The sequence below is a fragment of the Elaeis guineensis genome, chromosome 9 (assembly GCF_000442705.2).
Source record: "Elaeis guineensis isolate ETL-2024a chromosome 9, EG11, whole genome shotgun sequence".
In the NCBI taxonomy this organism is placed as follows: Eukaryota; Viridiplantae; Streptophyta; class Magnoliopsida; order Arecales; family Arecaceae; genus Elaeis; species Elaeis guineensis.
This window is the reverse complement of record NC_026001.2, coordinates 16,942,617-16,966,572: the sequence shown is the minus strand read 5'-3', so window position 1 is coordinate 16,966,572 and position 23,956 is coordinate 16,942,617. Positions and strand designations below refer to the sequence as shown.

Genomic DNA, 23,956 nt, shown 5'->3' with positions numbered 1-23,956 from the left:
AGTATCTCTTCATATGCCCAGCAGCACACCCTATACTCTGGCTTCTCGGACTTCGACCTCCCTGTAGATGATGCGTCTATATCATAGAAGATGAGCGAGTTGAGAGACACATCGTATCGATCGGATGAGCAGTACGTCGATCAGCATGGGAAGGCCAAAGATAGGGGTAGACTGAGAGTTTTTAGAGGTAGACATCAGGCATATGTTGATAGCCCGAGCACGCCAGCACCTCCTTTCCCATTGGTCGATGCCGTACCTGAGATCACGCCAGTGGCCAGAGATGACACATGTTTACGAAAGGCAGATGTGGAGGAGGTCCCAGTATTTTGATATATACGTCTCTCGATAGTTGTGATACTTATATATTTTTTTTTTACTAAAAAATTTTGTAATCATCAACTATTTTAAAATTAATGTTATAATTTTTTTTTAATCATCAACTATTTTGAAATTAATGTTACAATTTTTATTTTTAACCTGAATGCATATGTTTGAATTTTTGTTGCTTGTGAAAACAAATAATTGTTGAGCCTGATACAGATCAACAATATAAATCAAGAAAATGAATAAAATAAATAAAATATTAAAAAAAATTATAAATCAAGAAAATGAATGAAATGGAATACATAAAAAGCAGTGTTATTGGTGCATGAAAGTACATCTAGGTGTTACACAGTTGAGAGCAAGGTCCGAGCATGCACAACAATTCAAACAAATAGAGAACCATGATTATGGAATAGTAAGAGCCATGAGTGGCCTACCATGCAAGACCACTCATCTCAATAACCGGATTGAATTATAATGAATCACTCTTTACACTATATGGTTGTCACCCTAAGACATTGGAGCATTGCCAGAATCTAAGTCTATTCTTTTTTAATTAATTATCAATTAGTTCACCTAATTGGACTCATAATTTTATTTTTTAAAGAAAGTTTATCTGATCATGGAACTGGGCATAACAAACCAACATCTTAATGATTATTTCATCAGTTAAGTACTTTACTGAGAATGTAGGATTCCATTCTAAAACGGACATGATTAACTTGGTTGAATTTGCACAATATAGACAAGCATTATCCTTCCATTACAGAAGTCTAAGCTGTTAGGATGATGGGCGTGGCAAATTATGGATTGGATATAATATAGTCATCTTATGATAGGGTGACTTATAGAGTCGCCCTATGATAGGACGACTCATATTGTTCGATCTGTTTCTCCGAACTGGCGCAAACGGTGATGAGTCAGTATAAAAAATCATTCTATCATAGGGTGATTTTTGTTTGGATAGATTTTAGTAAATACTTTTAATATAAATCACTCTACGATAGGACGACTCATATTGTTCGATCTGTCTCTCCAAATTAATGCAAACGGTGATGAGTAAGCATAGAAAATCGTTTTATCATAGGATCATCTTTATTCGTTTGGATAGTATTTGGATAGTATTTTGATAAATATTTTTGAGTAAATATTATTTTTATAGTTATTTTTTAATTGAGCATTAAATTGGTAAAAAATCCCTCTCTCTCTCTCTCTCTCTCTCTCTCTCTCTCTTCGCAGAGGCGAGGCGGGCGGGGAGGAATAGGGCGGGAAGAAGCGCTGCGCCTTCTGTGAGATCATTCGAGGTGAATCACCCGGTTTCAAGGTATCAGATCTGTTGTTTTCTCCTATGCTTGATTTGTACGCTATTTAATGCTTGGTTTAGTTAAAAGGTAGTTCTTTTGCGGTTTTTATTCCTTGAAGGTTGAAGTTTTGCTTTTTTGGGTGAAATTTGCTCTCTTTCTGCTAAGAAAGGCATTAACTTGTTTTGATATCTAGAAAGCTCGGTTTCTTTTTTCTAAACTTGTAAACTAATGCCCTGTTTCTTTGATTGATGCTATCGTAATTTTAGTTTCTTGCTCTAGGACTATAGTTGTGAATCAAACAGAAAAAGTATGAACTTGTTTGTTTCGACTGAAATGGTTTGTTGATTTCCATAGTTCAGTGTATTTTTTTATGATCTATGTAGCACTGGTGGTGGAAATTCGCTACAACTGGAATCAAAGAACTAACTTGGATAAGTTTTAGACCCATCTGACCAATGGAGTGAGCGTGGAAATTGGGTACTATTGATTCTTGAAGTATTTCTACTTTAACGAGAAGTTGTGATGAAGTAGTTGCTGCAAACTTCATAATACCCATCTGACCAATGGTGGAAGGGACAGTGGATATTACAAACTTTATAATACCAAACACAAAGGAGAAATATTGATGGTGTATGATGATAGCTACAAGCTTATTAATGTGGAGAAGGATAATACAGATAATGGAGCTGAGATGTTGATAGACTAAATGGTACATAATTGTTGGAGACAGAGAAAGAGTGGCAGTATATAATTAGCTTTGGTCTGATATTAGGTATTAGATGGCATATGCTAAGAGTGCATTGGCTACAGCCTGCAGGCATGTCTAGAGGAAAAGTTACAATATAATCTACAGAAGATGGAAGGTGAATAAAGGAATAAACTTTTGGAGGTTCAATGCTACTATTAGGACAACAAAAATTTGTAGTACTAAAAAATTGTGGTCAATTCATGTTAAAAAATTACATGATGCATTTAATGATGTGAAAGATGGATTGGATATGTCACAAGTAAATTGTTATCCTTTAAGAAACTTTGACTGCACAACAAAGTTTGGTGGTAACGGGTGTACCACTAGCGGTGAAAATGATGGCAGACAGGCCACTAACCTGACATAAAAGTGAATTGAAACTTAAGGTTTGGGGGTAAAAATAGACTTGATAAGCTAGCTCCAGGTATTAGGATTTGGCATTGGGGGGGGGGGGAAGAGGACGGCGGGGGGCAATTTTAGTCTTCCTTTCTCTTTGGAAAATGTCCTAAGGTTCTGCTTCCTATATTCGTGAAGGTGGTTAGCATGATGTTGGTGCAATAGCTACGAGGACTGCGGTAGGTGTGACTCCCTGTCTCCTCTCCACCCTTACCCCTATGTCAATGAGCCATCGACCTTATCCTTCTGCCTTTAACTAATGGGTAAGATAGGGCCTAAAATAGCAAGAAGAAAATCCATGAAAACCCAAAATCCAATCAATAATTGGTTATTTGAGTCTAATATTGGTATTGGTTGGGATAATGAATTCAAAAACTATTCAGACGGGATAGCACTATAGATCTTTATCGCTTCTGATGCGAAATTGGCATTGGTTAGGCATCGGGATGCTGAAATATGTGGGACAAAAGGAAGGTGAAAAAAGGTGGCTGGATGGCCAAAGGAGGAGGAGACGGCGTGGTGGTGCTCACAAAAGAGGTGTGCAAGGTCTAAGCCTTACATAGTTGTCTTTTTCTCTTGGTACCCCTCCCATTTATTCTTCCTTTGTAATAGCTGCCTCGCTAGTGAAGAGTCTTCCAAGCCCTGAGCACTTTCCCTCCTAGAACCTTGATCTTGATGGTACCTCTCGGCATGAGGAGAGGCCACCTTGCCATTACCTTCAGGCTTCTTTTGAGCAGGGGAAGGTGATAGCAGCACGTGCGCACAAACACACACACATGGACAGACACACACAGAGGCATATTGGGGAGGGAGGGGAGGGAGAGAGAGGATGTGGCCCTTTGCTTCGCAAGGAGGGGAGAGGGAGTTAGGGTTCTTCCACTTCCATTTGTGTATTGGTGCATAGACAAATCTACACCAAGGGTAGGGGATTATTTAGGGCTTTATTGCTCATAAAATATCTTCTACGTTCATGGAGATGTATGGGATTAATATTTACAAGAGTCTGAGCATTGGATGGGATGGTATGTTGTGTGTACCATTCCATGAGAAGACAAGTAGGCCCCCATACCGTGAGATTGGATACTTGGTCTAAATTGGGTCTAGTTTTGATATGAGGATATGACTTGAATCCAGCCAAGCATAATTAAGTAGAAATTGAAATCAAGGGAATATAACATCTTTTAGAGAACTAGTTCAAGAAAAAATTGGTAAATATACTATTTTTGATGTTGTATTGGAAGTTGAAGTGTTTTAGATGGATTATTATGGAGAATGGAAATTTTTGGAGAATCTAAAGAAAATTAGAGTACACGTGAAAAAAATTACATCATGAATATCAAGGTTTCAAAGTTGATAAAGGGAATATGCTCTTGCCTCAATAGTTGAGAGATATTCGACTAAGAAGAAAGTTGTAAGCTAAGACAAAAGAAACTAATAAGGCTAACATTCCAGGCTCATAATGATTTATGTGGTGATTTAGGCTCAAAAAGAAGTGAGGAATTATGCAAGTGAGCTAGAGTAAGGTATTGAAGTCATGGATTGTTCAGTTGCATCAAGCATCAGAGCATTATGCAATCAAAAGGTGATGGATTAAGAAAACATAAAAATAATATCTGTCTTTTCTTTTCTTTAGAAGATAAATACTGAAGTTTCTTCAAGGAATGTGTGCTCTTCCCTCAAGAGTTAAAGAAAAGTTGATATGGAAGAGAGCAAGATTCACAATCTTAGTTCCCTTGCATCGGTACTATGTTGATATAGTATTGGTACATCTAGTATGGTAGTTGGTTCGACGTCTGGACACTTGGCACACCCCCCCATCCCAAGCATCAGCTTGGTATGGTATGCTTGTTATTGGGTTGTATGCACCAGTACCACGGACCTTGGAAGAAAGTTAAAAACTAAGGCAAAAGAAACTAATAAGGCTGACATTTGAGGCTCATAATGATTTATATGACACTCTGGGCTTAAACAAAAGTGAGGAAATATGCAAGTGAGCAAGCTGAGGTATTGGAGAAATTATTTTTTTTGAAGAGGTTATTCAATGCTATAGAAACAATGAAACTTATGTAATCGAAAGATTATATTTTGCTGTCATTTGGTAACAAAAAAATGCAGCATGCATGTTTCCAGAAATTCTATGGAAATAAACTCTTTTTATACATTTTCACAGTATAGGAGAGGAAGATGGACAGATGAAAAATGACCATCATCTTTGAGAATCAATTTGTTATTTGTCTTTATTCTATCTAGTTTAAAATATAGTCCATCTTCTTGCATATGAAACTGTCTTAAAAATTTTATTTTTGGCTTTTTGTTGTTTGACAGCTACAGTTATGATGGTTATGATTCTGATTTAGTTAAAAAAAATATCTCACAATGCCAATAGAGTTCATTGGGTAGTGAAAAGTGATTTTTTGAAGCAGTATATAAATATCATGGATACATGTTCAAAGCACAATACTGGGTCTTTTAATTAGCTAATTTCAAGGCCATGAGTGGTGTTAAGATCTTATGAAAAAGTAAACATAAAATTTTATCTCATCAGGCTTCTAATGAGCATATTGTTAAAATATAGATTTTTGATGAGATGGGATTGGAGTTTGTTTTGGCTTAAGTTCATCGGAGAAAGTTTTGAAAACAGGGATCTAAAATGAACAGCTTAAAATGCATATTATGCAGTTTAAATGGTAACTAAAATGCAACTGCATCCCTAGTCAAAATTGATTGCAATTGGATTTCTGGATGTACTTTTTTTTTTTTTTGATTTTTTTACAATCTTGGATTTGTAAGAAATATAATAGTGACATATCAAATAATTATAACAATTGTATTGGTTGGATGGAATTATAGGGTGCTTATTGATTGTCCTCTCCAATGCCATAATGACTTCCAAGGGAGTTATATAAGATGAAGGAAGTCCGTCATGTATATAATAGAATACTTAATGTATAAGTTTTGGTAATGGGGATAATCTAGATACATGCAATATGAATCTTGTGGACATGAGAACATTTAAGCTTAATTACATCTTGGCCAAGGTGTGAACTTATTGTTTCACCGACCTTAGATTATAAACTAATTCACAAGGTTTTAAGTGTGGTATTGTAACGGCCTAGGTTTTTGGGCCTGTAAACCCTTGACGGCCCAACAAAGGAAAAAAAAAAATTACAGAAGGAGGAAGACTCCTAATCGGAGTCTTCTTCCTTCCCGTTTTCGATGAAATCGGACTCGAAGAGTCTGGCTGGGGTAGAAAACCTTCCCTATAAAGACCCCCTTCCTCCCTTAGGATCTTACAACAAAAATTTCGAAGAAATTAAAGGGATTGAGGGATTTTTTTTTCAAGAGAATGTCGTGAGCGGTTGATCGGAAGAGAAGGGCCACCGGAGCTGTTTTTGGCCGCTGGAACAAGGTACGTTCCTTTTTCCTTCTTTTCGAATTAATCCTCCGGCCATCGGTGTGCTTGGAAGCCGGCGAGAGGCCGGTTCGGGCTCAAACAGGGACACCCTGTTTGCGTTGTTCTCTCCTTCCGTCGCCGGCAGCAAGGAGGGGTGGGGCTGCCACTGGGACAGTAGCCTCGCCATCGTTGGAGTTGCTGGGGAGGGTGGCCGGAGATGGCCTACCTGGCCGGATGAGGGGGAGGCGCTCGGAAAGGGCTCGGGTCCCCTGTTTTGATCGTGGGGAAGAGGAGAAGAAATCTCTTCTCTCTTCTCTAAATAAAAATTAATTATATATATATATATAAATATATATAATAAATAAATAAAAATAAATAAAAAAAAGGGGACATAGGTAAGAGTTCCGATAAACCTCAATATACAATTATTCTTTTAGAAAATTAATTTGGTTAAATTGATTTGTTTGATAGGAGAACAGTCCAACAACCAGGGGGACAACGAGTAGGGTTTTGATTTTCAAACTATAAGGCTGTGAATTTGATTTCTCATTGATCGAGGTAAGAATCCTGTACATGATCATCACTATATATATATTATTTATTCGTTAGTCTTATAATGTTGAATTTGCAATACTGAATTTATAATCGATGAGTTTTCTATGCTTGAGACACTGATATATGGCTTATATGAATCTTTTTAAATATAAGCATGTTATGAAAAGATTTTTATGATTGATGGTATGAGTCTTATGGATATGACTTATCAATTTCATCATTCTGTAATTTGAAATAATTCGATAAAATCAAGAATTAAATGAAAAGGATATGGTTTGGACTAGCCTCGACATATGGATCAGCCGGCTAGGAGCTCATACCTGGGACAGCCCATCAGGAGCTTATGCCTGGGACAGCCTCCACTGGCTTACAGGTGGATCAGCCGGCCAGGAGCTCATGCCTGGGACAGCCCGTCAGGAGCTTATGTCTGGGACAGCCTCTCACGGGCTTTCGTACGTGGGACAGCCGGCCAGGAGCTCATCTTGGGACAGCCTTGAAAGACTTATATGAAAGAAAAATTGGATTGGAAAGAGATTGAGGTATGGTCTGGGTTAGTCCAAAGCCAAAAAGGGATAAAAGATTGTCATACCGAAGATGTGAAAAGATGCAACATATAATATGTAATTCAACAATGAATGAAGACTTCACTTGATGATATATGATGATCCATATTATTAAATGCATATTTATGATAATATCCCAGTTATTATATACATACGAGTCTTCACAAATTGTATTGGTTTCTGAAATATTACTTTTATCTACTGGCTTGATGTACATGTACAGTGATTCTTACTGAGCTGGAGAAGCTCATATTTCCTTCTTATTTTTTTTTCAGACTCACAGGATGCTTAGTTTGGATGGTTTGGGCGAGAGCAAATAAGAACTGAAGTCTTTAGTAGTTCAGTTAGTTTAAATTCTCTGATACCAATGAACATTTGAATAATTGTATTGAACAAAGTTTACATTTGATTTGAAGTTGTGACTCGGTTGATTGATTTGGTATTTACTTGGTTATTTAAATTTTGAAGTGTTAAATTATTTAGGCCTTACATGATCCTCAGGGCGCTGCTCTAGGGTTTGTGTGGCCATGTCACGTGCCCAACTCAGGTGCTGGGTTTGGGGCGTGACAGGTATGCTAGTGCAATGCCAGCTTGCCATTGGCACAGTATGTGCCATTTCTTGCAGGCGCTGGAAATGAACTGGAACACATGCACTGGCACGACATATAATGGTTCATGCCGACCATCTCGGAAAGCATTCTAATCCTTGATAAACCAAAATCCATGCCAAAGTAACACTAGACCATTTTGGGATGGTTTAGGGTGAATCACAAGGAACACATTATGCTAGTCCAAAGTTGTTTGTCTAGAAATATTGCCATTCTAGGTGAAACATCATGAAAGAAACATCTTGGTTTAGATCAATTTAATCTTGTTTTGGTTCCAACCAATATCTGCTGAAAAGGTTCTGTTTCACAGCAGTTAAGACATGCCAGAACCAAAATGGTAACAACTGCCAATATTTTAAATGGCTGTTGGATGTGAGAGCACTAGAAGATGCAGTTTGGAATTGCAAAAATTGAGGGTTAGATGATGGACAACCATGCATGAAGAACCAATGTACTTGGATTCGAGGTGCCTCTTTAAAATAAGAAGAGATTGCGTTTATCCTTGAGCTGAAAATATGTTAACTTGCTAGACTTGCAAATTCAAATCATAAAATTGTTTGTATATGTATGTATGTATGTATACATATAATTGGACAACACATTTTATGTTCTTTTTTAAAGGAGTTAATGATTTTAAAAATAATGATGGGCCAAACCAAATTGAAGATCCAAACCATTGTACATGATCTTTACTAAAAGAATGCCTATAAATAATGTTCACATATTATGGTGGTCTCTAGCCTATGCATCAAGTTAATACTAAAAGGATTGGTATCAATTACATTAATGTAGTAAAATTCATGATAAGGCATATATATTGAAAATTCTACTTTATGGACCATGATCTACATATCTTAAAACATGGATAGATTTAGATTCACTAGGCTTTGATGATTAGATCATACACAAACATAGTATCATGCTATTAAAACCAAGAATTCAAGTTTTGGCAGGACATCGGGATAGGGTACCATCCCATGTGTCAAGATAGAATCATTTTGCCATCGTCTCAGCATCCCGATCGATACATCTTAGGACATCCTTTATCCCAGTGTCGAGATAGGATGGGATGATGGTGCACCACGTTCCATAGGAAAAATAGGATAGCCCCATCCAATGGGATTTGAAACCTTGATTAAAATCATCTCTTTTGATATTTATTTGACAGTTAGGTTCCAAGTTCGCTGACTCGGAACCAAACCCCATATCGGCCATCCGGTGGTACGAGTTGATATGCCCCATATTGAACCGTATTGGGTCCAAACTGACACAAAAATGAGGGAGAATCAGAGAGGAAAAGAGAGAGAGAGAGGAAAAGAAGGAAAGGGAGGTTGGCGGAGATGATGGTGGTGGTGATGGTGGTGGTGATTGGAGGGCCGCTAAGGCCTTCGGGGCTTCGGGTCTGCCGTGAGAGAGATAGATGGAGAGGGAGAGGAATGGAGGGAGGGGAAGGCGGCTGGGAGGCCACCAGGTGGCCGTCGTGGCCGCTAGATGGTGAAAATTTACCCACGATGTCATTGTGAATAGGATTAAAAAAGAACACGATAAAACAGGGGTGACCTACCCTTGTTTCAAATCTGTGGATGCCAGGGGTGGATTTTAGCTGGACTCCAGTAGCCACGCGATGGCCCTACGATGGCCTACCCGCCGTCTTTCCCTCTGTTCCTCTCTCCTCTCTTTCTCTAGCTCTCTCTAATCTCTCTCGCATAAGACTGCGGAGTCCTGAAGGTCTCAGTGGGCCACCACCGGCCTTTTCATCTCCTACCCTTTTCTCCTCTCTCTCTTTCTCTTTTTCTTTCTCACTCAATTTTTGCCAGCATTTCGAATTGAACATCAGAACTACATCGGTTGGCTGTCGCCGTTGGTACAGTTCGGCACACTCCGAACTATCCGTTCAGGGCGATTCAGCATTCGTTATACCACTAAAATATATAAATTTTGGTTTCTTTTTTTTTTTTTTTTTGTAGAGAAGATCTTGTTCAATGGTTTAGATCTTGAATATGGATGATATATTATCACTTATGAATTATTAACCCTTTTTCAAGGAGTTGATGTAAAGTGTGTGACATACATAAATACATCCACCCACACAAGCACCGGCACACACATATATATGATCATAAATAGTGGGGATGACAAACTATATAGTATAATATATTTAGGAAAATTATAAAATTTAACTTCTTTTGTTTTTATTCAAGATTTGTAGACATGTAGTAAGTTTTGGTTTTATTTCTTTGTTTTTTTCACCATCAAACCTTTTCTTGCCATGTCAAAAATTTCTTAATATTATGCGATAAGTGAATGTTGCTAGGATTCCATATCTTTTGGTCACATTATCAAATCATGGACTAATAATTTTTATTTTGATACTGATATATTTCAGCAATGATTGGTGATCTTACTACTGATTAATTACTGAAATTTTCTATTGGCAGCTTTATGAAGATGAAGTATGCCTATGCATTTTGGATTCCAATCCCTTGAGTTATGGGTAAGGTACTTTTTAGTTTATTATTCTAGAATTTTTATTTTTTAAAAGGTGCAAGAAAAATGACTTGGAGGTCAATCTGGCATGATCATTGAAAGGCATTGGAAACCCTTTAATAAGTGAAAAATGATATATTTGGTACTGTCTTATGGTCCTCCTTCATTTCCTTATAATAAAATCAGGAAAAGAATTTCATGTGGGATCTATAAGGAATAATTCAAAACATGGTAATATCATAATTATATGTTTTTCCTGTATGTATCATAGACTATTATTTATTAGTCACATGTACCATATTTTAATCTTTCTATGATTGGTTTGAATTTGAATCTTGGGGGTCTTTGCCCTCTGTTCTGTTGTAATTGTCTGTTTTCTTTTTTTCTTTTTTACTTTTCAGTCCTCTTATTTTGGTGAAGTTCACGTGGGGCTCTGCCCCTCCTTTTCAACAACAAAAAAAAAATATTTAAAAGATTGGTTTAGTAGTTTTTCCTTTGCATTTTTCTTCTCAGTCCTTGATATAGATGGTACAAGGCTTGCTTATCATGTTAAAGGTTGACTTGGAAATTTTAGCATAAGTTTACGGGCATTGCAAATATCGATCAGTTTTTCTTTCGAAAACCTGGACTATCAGATAGTGAAAATGGGAAGGGAAGGGGTGAGCTGGCTGGGCTACATAGATTTTCTTCTTATTAAGCTTATGTTATTGAATTGTAACTCTTTATGAGAATTAGGCACAGCATCAATGTAAAACTTATTTTTAGTTTATTTTCATTACATTGGAGAGAGCCAAACAGCCAAGCATGAATCAATTTTGATAGTAGAAGTATCAAGTCATTAGAAAGGGAAACATGCACTATAAACCTGGTTGATTTGTTTCATAATATCTGAAAACTATTGGAACGTCTCCTTGTGATTTTGTTTCTTGATTTTTCCTTGCATTTCCTTTTGTAGGCACTCTCTCATCATTCCAAAATCACATTTTCCTTCACATGAAGCAGTTCCTCCTGTGAGTCTTGTCCACTGATTCATATCAAAGCTTGATAGTCGCTATACTTATCAGTTCATAATATTTAATTTTGGGATGATGTCAACTTTTCACTTGCGAGAATTTCATACAAGACATGAAACTAACCTCTTGTAGGAGGTTGGATGGGACTGTAATTGAGTTTTATATGCTTTCATCAAGTATGCTATTAAAAAAGAAGAAAATCATGTCAAATTACTTCATCATTTTCTAAGTACATCGGTAAATGGACTCTCTCCAACGATCATTTATTCTCTTTCTGCCTGTGTCTGCATAGATACCACCTCATTATGCTGCTGGACCCTGTTATATACTTCTAATTAACTAATATCTACATGTACAAGAAATTTTGATGTACTATCAATATCATTTACTTGAGTATAGATTATGATATTTGAAATTTCGGTTGAACCTTAAGTATGGATTTCTATGTTAGCACTTGCAATTTCTAGCAAGATAAGCATATTTTGTTCTGAACGTAGTAAGGAAAATATTTCAAAAAGGTTAGGCAACAGGAAGGTGAAAGGGATTTTAGCAGGTTAAAAGTTTTTATCATAGTGAAAATATATGTCATATCTGTTGCAGATGTGTTAAGCTAATTATTTTGACTTTCATCTCTTCTTTTGTTGACTGCTGGATATTAAATTGTTGATTTATAAAATAAGACACTGAAGCTAGATTTTAATTGATCAAGATTGCACTCTGTCTGTTGGAGTAAACCGATTGACCTCCATAAACCGACCCATCTCCGGCATACACCGACCAATGCCCAACTCTGACCCACCAAGTGAACAGACAATCCTGGAAGCGATTACCGACTATATGTCGGCTGAGCAGACCGACTGTCACGCCCCGAACCCAACAACCGGATCGGATACGTGATGGCCGCACACTCCTTAGAGCAAGCCCTAAAGAATATACAAGGCCAAAATAAATCATTACAATCTTAACATCCATAACAATTAATTTCAATAATAATTCGTAAAATCTTGCATAATTACAAATTAGTTTTCTTCAATCCTCTGATCAGGTACTATGACACATTATCTATCCATCTGCTCACCCATAAATCTAAGCCATAGCCAATCATGAATGTCCTGTAACTCTGAAGAAGAAAAGAAAGATGAAGAGGTATGAGCTTTACAGTCCAGTAAAAATTCCCATATCACACTGATACAGTAATATAGTCTGAAATAAGGATAAGCAATAAAATATAAAATCTCATGTTCAATGTCCAGAATAATGCAAACATTAATAAATTTTCTGTCTTGTTAAAATAGATGCATCATCATATATTAACAGGTGAAACACTTTTGTTCAACAATTGTTTCATGTCTTATCTTTCATTTCTCCTTTCATAATCACATGATTTTTAACAGTTTTCTTCTGGCTCTGGACTATCCAAGTCTATACCTCAGTCATCATCCGGATCGAATCCACTTAAAAAGTCTTTCAAGACTGTCCCAGGATGAGCTCCTGGCCGGCTGTCCCATGTACCAAAGCCCGTGAGAGGCTGTCCCAGGCATAAGCTCCTGGCGGGCTGTCCCAGGCATGAGCTTCTGGCCGGCTGATCCACCTGTAAGCCAGTGGGGGCTATCCCAGGCATAAGCTCCTGGCGGGCTGTTCCATATGACAAGGCTAGTCCATATCATACATCTCTTTCTTTTCATTTAATCATTTTGTGTTGATTTCATCAAATCAATTCCGACTTGCATTATGATCAATTCAGATATATCATATCCATATAATCATGCCACCAATCTCTGATACATATATATTGACATAATATACTCATGCTCAAAATCAAATAACAGTATCTCAGGTATAATAAATTCATCGATCTCAAATCCGACGATGCAAAACCAATGATGCAAGACCAACAGTAAAATAGCATATATATAATAGTGATCATGTACAGGAATTCTTACCTTTACCGGTGACTGATCCAAGCACAGAAATCAATGTTCTTCTTTGATTTATGAATTTTTTTAACAAAATATTTCACTCGATATCATTTGCAGACAATCATCTCTTCGTAACCCTGATCAAATATAAAGATCATATATGGAGAAAATTACCGATAATCAATCCTAATAATACAGATCGAGGATCTCTCTTAGGATTAACCAAAATTAGGACTTGTCTATGTATCTGGATCCTCCACTGATCCATAATACTTCTAGAGAGAGAAAATTCATGAAGAGAGAAAATTCTAGAGAGAGAAAGTAGAGAGAGAAAGTAGAGAGAGAAACCTTCGTATCCTTCTGATGAGGCACTCATGATTGAGATCATCAGAGGTCCTATCAGGGTAACTCAATATGAATCAAGTGTTACAATTTTGAATAGAATCGGACTGGGATCAGATCTACCGCCCGAATTTCGGAGCAATCTCAGATCATCTTATTTTCATCTAAATTTTATCCTAGGGTTCATGATGCAATCAGAGAGGAAGAAAAGATCCTAGAGAGACAAAATCCGTAAAGAGAGAGAAAAGTCTAGAGAGAATCTAGAGAGAGAAAATATAGAGAGAAGGTAGAGAGAGGAGAGAGAATTTTTCTCTCTTCTTCTTCTTTTTATTTTATTTTATTTTATTTTTATTTTTATTTTTCTCTTTCTCTTTTTCCTTTTTTTTTCTTTTTTTCTTTTTCTTTTCTTTTTCTTTTTCCTTTTTTTTCTTTTCTTTTCTTTTCTTCTTCTTCTTCCTTCTTCTTTTCTTCCCGCGGCCTCCCTTGGCTGAAACAGGGGAGGACCGTGAGGTCCCCCCCTCGGTGGCTCGGGCTCCGATGGCTTGGCCGGAGATCCGGCAACAACGGCACGACTCTTTTTTTTTTTTTTTTCTTTGAAAAAATAGGGGATCTTTTTTGGAATTTTTTTTTTCCAGCAAAATCGATGGCCGGCGGTGTGGTCTTGGGCTAGGAGAGAAAGGGAAGAGGGAGAGGAAGAAGGGAAGGGGCTTACCTCGAGCTCCAGCAGCCGAGAAGAACTCCGGCAATCCTTTCTTCCTGTTCAAACAACTCGCAGCAAAAATCTTGGAAAAATCCCTCTAAACTCTTAATAATTTCTCAAAATCCCGTGATAAAGACCTAAAGGGAGGGAAAAGGGGGTTTTATAGAGGAGGAATCCATTTTTTACTCGGATTCTCCCTCGTCTTTTCACGGTGGGAAGAAGACTCTCAACGGGAGTCTTCTTCCTCCCGATATCCTCTATTTTCTCTTTTTTTTTTTATATCTGGGTTATTACATTCTCCCCTCCTTAAAATAATTTCGTCCTCGAAATTAGGTTATGTAGTTTGAGATACCTATTTCAAAGTATACATTCTTCATGTCATTCTCAAGCTTACAATAATGTCTTTTATTTCTCATGATCTTGTTATAACAAAATTTATTTGAAATCTCAAACTCATCCCTTTTTATTGATTTCTTAACTTTTTGAAGAACTGTAATATTTTGGACTTGTATTAATATACCACTATTATTTGTCTAATACATTTCACTCAACTTCATAATTATCTCAGACTATCCTTGATAGAAAAATAAATAAACGTCAAACATCGGTCACTCTTCACAATCATCGATTTCTTTCTTCACTTGATCTTCCAACAAATTTTATATATAGACTCTCATCTTAAGAAAAATCTCAATCTTCTATATCAGTTCAAGTAACAATATTAAATTTAAAAAAAAAATATGAGATCTATGTCAAGACATTCTAAGTTTGAACTGATAACAGAACTATCAAGCTGTTAATAAACTTGAGATATCTAGGATTTCTTGGCATTATCTACAATGAAGCAACCTACTAACAAAAATTATTCGACTATGATCAGATTAAAAATCATTCTTTATTTACAACTAATGTATTCCATAATATCTTCAGAATCAAAGAATTAATATTTCTAATCAATTTAATCCACCATGCTATTGCTGCGCACTCTGATCTTAATTTATCAAATTATATAATTATATCAAAGATAAAAATATCCTTATATGTTAGATCGATCCAGGATAGATCCAACCTTCAAATTTCATATAAGACTTAGGACAAAATTTTAAGTTTCTTCATCTTTACTACCTTTGGGCATAGCGTATAAAAATTAAATCTTGATCTACTTCCTATATTTGAAATCATTGTATAAGTTTCATTACTTTTCAAGAATCTAACATGTCTAGAATTAATTGGAGTTAATCTTAGATTTACCTTACAATCATTTAGATAATTTCTAAATCAATCTTCCTTTTTAAAAGAATTAATTCTAACTTGACAACTAAAAGAACTCAAGCCAACATCCTTAAGTAGAATCAACTTGATTATTTCTTATAGAGCTCTCTTCATCACAACCCTTAATATTAGTCGATAAATCCATACAAAATCTTATCCCTTGTATAAGTCATTCAAAATTTAACACTAGCAAGATGTCTTAGTTCAATTTTAAAAAAAATCCAAACTTTGACTTGAATAATTAATACACTTCACCATCTTCAACAATCACAAGAAAAATAAAAAAAAAATTTTAATCCAAAGATAGTAATATGAATTATTAAAGATTTCATCATAACTTGTATATCATACTCTGACAAAATATTTTTTTTTTTTAACAACAATATCAAAATACTTTTGATCCACTTAGAAAAATGAACTATTGACTTGAAATTCAATGCAACTTGAAAGATCAAGGAATCATATTCAGAATATGATATTTTGAGTAACCAAAGATTTCACCAAGATATGTATCTCATATTCTCATAATAAAAATTCAAGTATATTTTTTTATTTAAAATTGAGTTTCATATATGATCCTCTTATAGGTTCAATACTCAAAAATATTTTTCTCTCATATGATGGAATTTCTTCTTAGACCATACCCTAATTAACTTTCTTTTGATAAATCCAAAATTCATAATGCATCAGACAATTATCATCGATATTAAAAAAAATATCATGATCTTCAATCATATAAGTTTTACATTCCTAAATCATCTAGTATACTTAACATAATTATCAATACCTCCCACTTCATTTTAAGGTCAACTCTTTTCATACTTAGGTCAACCGTACTAATTGAAATCTAAGATATAACTCGTCAATTTTATTATAGATATCATATGCCACTTATACATAAATTTCATCTTAATATCTACTGATTCGAAATCTAAATATTGAATCTTCTCTTTTATATCTATCATGTTCCTCATGATCATAACCTAAGTTTAAATATCACTAAAGTCATAATTTCAAATAATTATAATCTTAAGCTTAAATACCACTTAAATTATATTCTCTAATGATCATAACCTAAATTGTAATATCATTCTATTACATCCTTAATGATTATAATCTTAAACTCTGATATTATCTATCATACTCTATTGATTATAATCTCAAAGTTTTGATATCACTTATATGACAATCTCTAGTGACCTTAAAACTGAGCTCTAATACTGTTCTATCATATTCTCTGATATCACTCTGTCACATCCTACTAATCTTACATAAAGTTTTAATATCTCTTTATAATCTCTAGTGATCTTAAATCTAAGCTCTGATATTATTCTATCTCATCCTATTCATTTATATCGTAATCTCCAATGATCATTACCTAAGCTCTAATATCACTCTGTAATATTCTAATCACTTATATCATAATCTCTAATGATCATAACCTGGCTCTGATACCATTCTGTCACGCCCCGAACCCAACAACCGGGTCGGATACGTGATGGCCGCACACTCCTTAGAGCAAGCCCTAAAGAATATGCAAGGCCAAAATAAATCATTACAATCTTAACATCCATAACAATTAATTTCAACAATAATTCGTAAAATCTTGCATAATTACAAATTACTTTTCTTCAATCCTCTGATCAGGTACTATGACACATTATCTATCCATCTGCTCACCCATAAATCTAAGCCATAGCCAATCATGAACGTCCTGTAACTCTGAAGAAGAAAAGAAAGATGAAGAGGTGTGAGCTTTACAGTCCAGTAAGAATTCCCATATCACACTGATACAGTAATATAGTCTGAAATAAGGATAAGCAATAAAATATAAAATCTCATGTTCAATGTCCAGAATAATGCAAACATTAATAAATTTTCTGTCTTGTTAAAATAGATGCATCATCATATATTAACAGGTGAAACACTTTTGTTCAACAATTGTTTCATGTCTTATCTTTCATTTCTCCTTTAATAATCACATGATTTTTAACAGTTTTCTTCTGGCTCTGGACTATCCAAGTCTATACCTCAGTCATCATCCGGATCGAATCCACTTACAAAGTCTTTCAAGACTGTCCCAGGATGAGCTCCTGGCCGGCTGTCCCACGTACCAAAGCCCGTGAGAGGCTGTCCCAGGCATGAGCTCCTGGCGGGCTGTCCCAGGCATGAGCTCCTGGCCGGCTGATCCACCTGTAAGCCAGTGGGGGCTATCCCAGGCATAAGCTCCTGGCGGGCTGTTCCATATGACAAGGCTAGTCCATATCATACATCTCTTTCTTTTCATTTAATCATTTTGTGTTGATTTCATCAAATCAATTCCGACTTGCATTATGATCAATTTAGATATATCATATCCATATAATCATGCCACCAATCTCTGATACATATATATTGACATAATATACTCATGCTCAAAATCAAATAACAGTTTCTCAGGTATAATAAATTCATCGATCTCAAATCCGACGATGCAAAACTAACGATGCAAGACCAACAGTAAAATAGCATATATATAATAGTGATCATGTACAGGGATTCTTACCTTTACCGGTGACTGATCCAAGCACAGAAATCAATGTTCTTCTTTGATTTATGAATTTCTTTAACAAAATATTTCACTCGATATCATTTGCAGACAATCATCTCTTCGTAACCCTGATCAAATATAAAGATCATATATGGAGAAAATTACCGATAATCGATCCTAATAATACAGATCGAGGATCTCTCTTAGGATTAACCAAAATTAGGACTTGTCTATGTATCTGGATCCTTCACTGATCCATAATACTTCTAGAGAGAGAAAATTCATGAAGAGAGAAAATTTTAAAGAGAGAAAGTAGAGAGAGAAAGTAGAGAGAGAAACTTTCGTATCCTTCTGATGAGGCACTCATGATTGAGATCATCAGAGGTCCTATCAGGGTAACTCAATATGAATCAAGTGTTACAATTTCGAATAGAATCGGACTGGGATCAGATCTACCGCACGAATTTCGGAGCAATCTCAGATCATCTTATTTTCATCTAAATTTTATCCTAGGGTTCATGATGCAATCAGAGAGGAAGAAAAGATCCTAGAGAGACAAAATCTGTAAAGAGAGAAAAGTCTAGAGAGAGAATCTAGAGAGAGAAAATGTAGAGAGAGAAGGTAGAGAGAGGAGAGAGAGAAAATTTTTCTCTCTTCTTCTTCTTTTTATTTTATTTTATTTTTATTTTTATTTTTCTCTCTCTCTCTTTCCTTTTTTTTTTCTTTTTTTCTTTTTCTTTTCTTTTTCTTTTTCCTTTTTTTTCTTTTCTTTTCTTCTTCTTCTTCTTCCTTCTTCTTTTCTTCCCGCGGCCTCCCTTGGCTGAAACAGGGGAGGACCGTGAGGTCCCCCCCTCGGTGGCTCGGGCTCCGGTGGCTTGGCCGGAGATCCGGCAACGACGGCCGACCGTGCGAAGCCGGTCGGCGATGGGGTTCGACTGGCGACTCTTTTTTTTTTTCTTTGAAAAAACAGGGGATCTTCTTTGGAATTTTTTTTTTTCCAGCAAAATCGATGGCCGGCGGTGTGGTCTTGGGCCAGGAGAGAAAGGGAAGAGGGAGAGGAAGAAGGGAAGGGGTTTACCTCGAGCTCCGGCAGCCGAGAAGAACTCCGGCAATCCTTTCTTCCTGTTCAAACAACTCGCAGCAAAAATCTTGAAAAAATCCCTCTAAACTCTTAATAATCTCTCAAAATCCCGTGATAAAGACCTAAAGGGAGGGAAAAGGGGGTTTTATAGAGGAGGAATCCATTTTTTACTCGGATTCCCCTCTCTTTTTCACGGTGGGAAGAAGACTCTCAACGGGAGTCTTCTTCCTCCCGATATCCTCTATTTTCTCTTTTTTTTTTTTTATATCTGGGTTATTACACCGACGCTACTCTCGATCGACCAACCGAACATCCCTTACCGAATCAAGATCGGTAGACGATCGATGTTCGGACTCTACAGACAATAAGCTACTTCGACCATCGGTTTTTTAGAGTTACTAACCGACAACCGACTCCCGACGCATAGTCGGCCGACTCATTCAAATATATCATAACCGTCACGAATGGTTACTCCACTGATATCGCGGTGTAATCCATGGGGATTAATAATCCACTACGAGATTACCGTCCTGTGATTATACGCCGCTAAATGCGGGATCATATCCGGCAGTTACGATGATTTACTCTATAAAAAGGGGGTAAGGCAACAAATTTTGGTAAACTAATCTTGATGCACTGAGCTCTGTCTCCGTTCTCATACTACTATTGCCCAGTCCCCTTCTCTGACTTAAGCATCGGAAGGTCCCCGTCGAAGATAATTTCGGTCAGTGCGGACTTCATTTTGCAGGTGCTCGTTATCGGCGAACAAGCGATGAGGGGATTGGCAGCAACAGATTGGCACGCCAGGTAGGGGGAAAACAGCGGCAAGAAGGAAACTCGCAATGACGAGAATCAGAGCTTAACGATCAACGACGACCGGCTCGGCGAGACACTCTTCCCGTCGGGAAGAGGTCCCTCCCCTGCCTCCGGTAGCAGAGCTCAGTTCTCCACACCGTGGTTACCACAGACGCTCAGATTGCTGCGATCGTGCAACAAATGAACGTCCTCGCGGAGGCAGTCAAAAGCCTCCAACAACAGCAAACCCAGCCACCACAACCGCCGACAGAGCAACCGACGGCGCATTCAGCGCCTTCCAAGCATAGCTGCCGTCATCCGCGATGATGTCCGTCTCCTCCACCAGAGCGGCGATCTCGGCTCTCTTAACGGGATGAGCAGCGGCACTCGCGGCAATCTCAACGCGCCACCCACCATTCACGGCGCCCCTCTCCTTCCCAGTTAGATCGAGCAAGGAAGGAGAAGCGACCGTGAAAATCGTCTGTCTCTAATTCATCGGGAGGATCAACCCTCGGAGTCTGCCACCACCGGTGGCTTGAAGACTACGAATGTAAGTTCGAGAAAATCGATCGCCGACTCGCCCAGCTCCAGACAGACGGTTAGAAATCGTCAAACGACTTCGATTTTCATACCGCCCAGCCTCTCTCCCGACTTATTTTGAACGAATCGATCCCGACTCGGTTCAAGATGCCGCATGTGGAGCCTTATGACGGTTCCACCGACCTAATCGATCACCTCGAGAGCTATAAGGCTCTCATGACAATCCAGGGAGCAACCGACGCTCTCCTGTGCATCGGCTTTCCGGCCACACTTTGGAAAGCTGCTCGGGTCTGGTACTCTGGGCTTCGGTCGGAAAGTATCCACTCCTTCGAGCAGTTGGAATATTTCTTCGTGGTCCATTTTAGCACCAATCGGAGACCGTCACGAACCTTGGATAGTCTCTTTTCGATCAAATAAGGAGAGACCGAAATACTTCGAGATTTTGTGGTCCGATTCAACGTGGTCACGCTTGAGGTCAGGGACCTCAACGAAGACATGGCCATATCGGCTATGAAAAAAGGTCTGAGGGGGTCCCAATTCACGTACTCACTAGATAAAACCCTCCCTCGGACGTATGCTGAACTCTTAGAACGTGTGTACAAATACATGCACACGGACGAAGGAGCTTCTGATTGGTGCCAAGCAGAAAACAAAGGTCAGAAGAAAAAAAGAAGAAGAGTGGGGCTTCGGTCGAAACAAGTAGGCCCCCATCCAACAAGCAAGCCTCACCCCGACGATGGAGTTCGAAGCCGACACATAACAGGTATAATTCCTATACCCCTCTCTCTGCTCCTTGTGCACAGATCCTCATGGAGATCGAAGGGATGGAATATCTACGACACCCTCCATCGATGAAAGCGAGGAACCGTGATCAAAGGAAGTATTGCCGGTTCCATCGAGACCACGGCCACGACACCGAACAATGCATCCAGCTCAAGGATGAAATAGAAGCCCTGATACGATGTGGCTACCTCGAAAAATATAGGAGGGAGCCGCTGACTCAACCCCCTCTCGATCGACGATCCCAAACAACTAAGGAAGCTGTGAATAACCAACCGACTGCGGGAGTCATCAACATGATCACCAGATGGTTGGACCGGGGGCCAACTCCCGACGAGGAGTCGACGAAGCGCCCAAGACTCCATGATATAATAACCTTCTCGGAGGAAGATGCTCGGAGAATTCAAACTCCACATGATGACGCTGTTGTTGTTTCAGGAACAATAGCGAATTATGATGTAAAAAGGATACTTATTGATAATGGAAGCTCAATTGACGTTCTGTTTTACTCGACCTTCTTTCGAATGAAATTGCCGATTGACCGACTCAGGAAAATCTCGACACCGTTAGTCGGCTTCACTAGAGATGCGGTCACAGTGGAAGGAGAAATCACCCTCCCCCTAACCGCTAGGATTAAACCACAACAAAGCACTATCTTCATAACCTTTACGGTCGTCCGAGTATCCTTGGTCTACAACACCATACTCGGAAGATCCGGACTAAATGCCCTGAGAGCGATAGTCTCAACATACTACCTGTTGGTCTGATTCCCGACCAATAACAGCGTCGTTGAAATGCGCGGAGATCAATAACTTGCCCGACGCTGTTTCACGACCTCCACCTAGAACAATAAACTTGAGGACTCCCTGCCAGCCGATAAATTAGACCAAAGGGAGAACCAAGAAAGGGGTGAGCCAGCCAAACAATTGACTTCCATCCCGATAACAGAAAATCCTGAGCAAACGATCCGAATCGGATCACAATTGTCCGACTCGAAGCGACAACAATTAATCAAATTGCTCAAAGCCAACGTCAACATCTTTGCTTGGTCGGCTATGGACATGCCCGGCGTTCCTCTGGAAATAATGACCCATCGGCTCAACATCAGTCCAAACGTCAAGCCGGTGAGACAGAAAAAGCAGTCCTTTGTCCCGAAAAGACAGAAAGTCATCGACGAGGAAGTCGACAAACTACTTGCAACAGGATTCATTAGAGAAGCCACATATCCAGACTGGCTTGCCAACGTAGTCATGGTGAAAAAGACCAATGGAAAATGGAGGATCTGCATCGACTACACTGACTTGAAGCGAGCCTGTCCGAAAGACAGCTTCTCCTGCCAAAGATCGACCAGTTGGTAGATGCAACATCGGGTCATCGACTACTGAGCTTTATGGATGCCTTTGTTGGATATAATCAAATCCGCATGGCACCAGAGGACGAGGAACACACGGCTTTCGTGATCGACAAGGGCTTATACTGCTACAAAGTAATACCTTTCGGTCTGAAAAACGTCGGTGCCATCTATCAACGACTCGTCAACAAAATCTTCAAAACACAGATCGGACGAAACATGGAAGTGTACATGGACAATATGCTGGTGAAAAGTACTCAGACTTCGAACCATATTCAAGATTTGAAAGAAGCTTTCAACACGCTTCGACGACACCAAATGAGGTTAAATGCGACCAAATGTGCGTTCGGAGTGACCTCGGAGAAATTTCTTGAATTCTGTTGGGTTGATGTCTGGTCAGAACACCACCTCGCAAGACCTTTTTAGTGCCACACGATGCAGCAGGAAGAAAGAAGAAATAAAACAAAAACAATCAAAATATGTGGATCAGCCATAAAAAAGGGCTCGCCTCCACGGGGCATGTAAACTTTACTATGAAAAAAAATTTTACAAAAAGAGACCTTATCCTCAACCCTTGTACACCCAATTCTCTCTCATCTGAAGTTCTTTTCATAAAAGCTCTCTCTTAGAAGACCCCCCCTGAACCCCTGAAGTGCTCGGCGTCCGCTGTCCAGGAGCCCTGCTCCTCTCTCAGCGGCCTTACGCCTCTCTCTTTCTCTTCTCGAGTTTCGCGTCGCGTCCTCAGTAAAAAAAATCGAATCACTCACCTCCTTCACTATTCAGGCCCTTTTATAGGGCTAAAACTCAATTAGATTAGGTTTAAGAGTCCTAATCAAACCCAATTAAGGCCCCAAACCATTGGATCGTCATCGGAAACTCCCTGGGTCATTCGATCACGATCGATCCACAGAATAGTATCGTGGACCGCGAGAAATGCGTGAAAAATATCCATATGGTTCACAGGCCCAGCTGTGGACCGCCCGGTCCACGGTGAATCGAGGTACAGGCCCAGGCAAGGCGCCTGGGCCTGGGCCAGCCCCCGCGTGGGCTGGGCCGCGCGTCCGGCTGGGCCACCTGGGCCGCGGGCCGCCGCCACTCCACCGGCCCGCCGCCGGCCGCTGGCGGTCCTCCGCCACCTCGGGTCTTGTGCCGACTTCAAAAGCTCGTATCTTCTCCGTCCGAGCTCCGTTTTGGGTGATCTTGATTTTGTTGGATTTCATTTTTCATCGTGAATCTCATTGTGGACTCATTGTG

At 38.6% G+C, this 23,956-nt stretch overlaps 1 long non-coding RNA gene across 42 annotated transcripts in view; it reads left to right on the top strand.

Annotated features, from left to right (window-relative positions):
* The first annotated feature begins 1,520 nt into the window (after window positions 1–1,520).
* LOC105051413 (uncharacterized) overlaps window positions 1,521–23,956 on the top strand; it is a 36,072-nt gene continuing 13,636 nt past the window's right edge. For 5 of the 42 annotated variants that reach the window (XR_012134497.1, XR_002165466.2, XR_833229.3 and 2 more), the window contains exons 1-3: window positions 1,521–1,648; window positions 10,331–10,386; window positions 11,335–11,389. This is a non-coding gene — a long non-coding RNA (uncharacterized lncRNA). Of the gene's footprint in view, window positions 1,649–2,837; window positions 2,956–3,012; window positions 3,319–6,637; window positions 6,725–7,559; window positions 7,628–7,694; window positions 8,359–10,330; window positions 10,392–11,334; window positions 11,390–23,956 lie in introns of those variants that run through there. The other 37 variants (XR_002165484.2, XR_012134502.1, XR_012134495.1 and 34 more) reach the window with 35 other exon arrangements.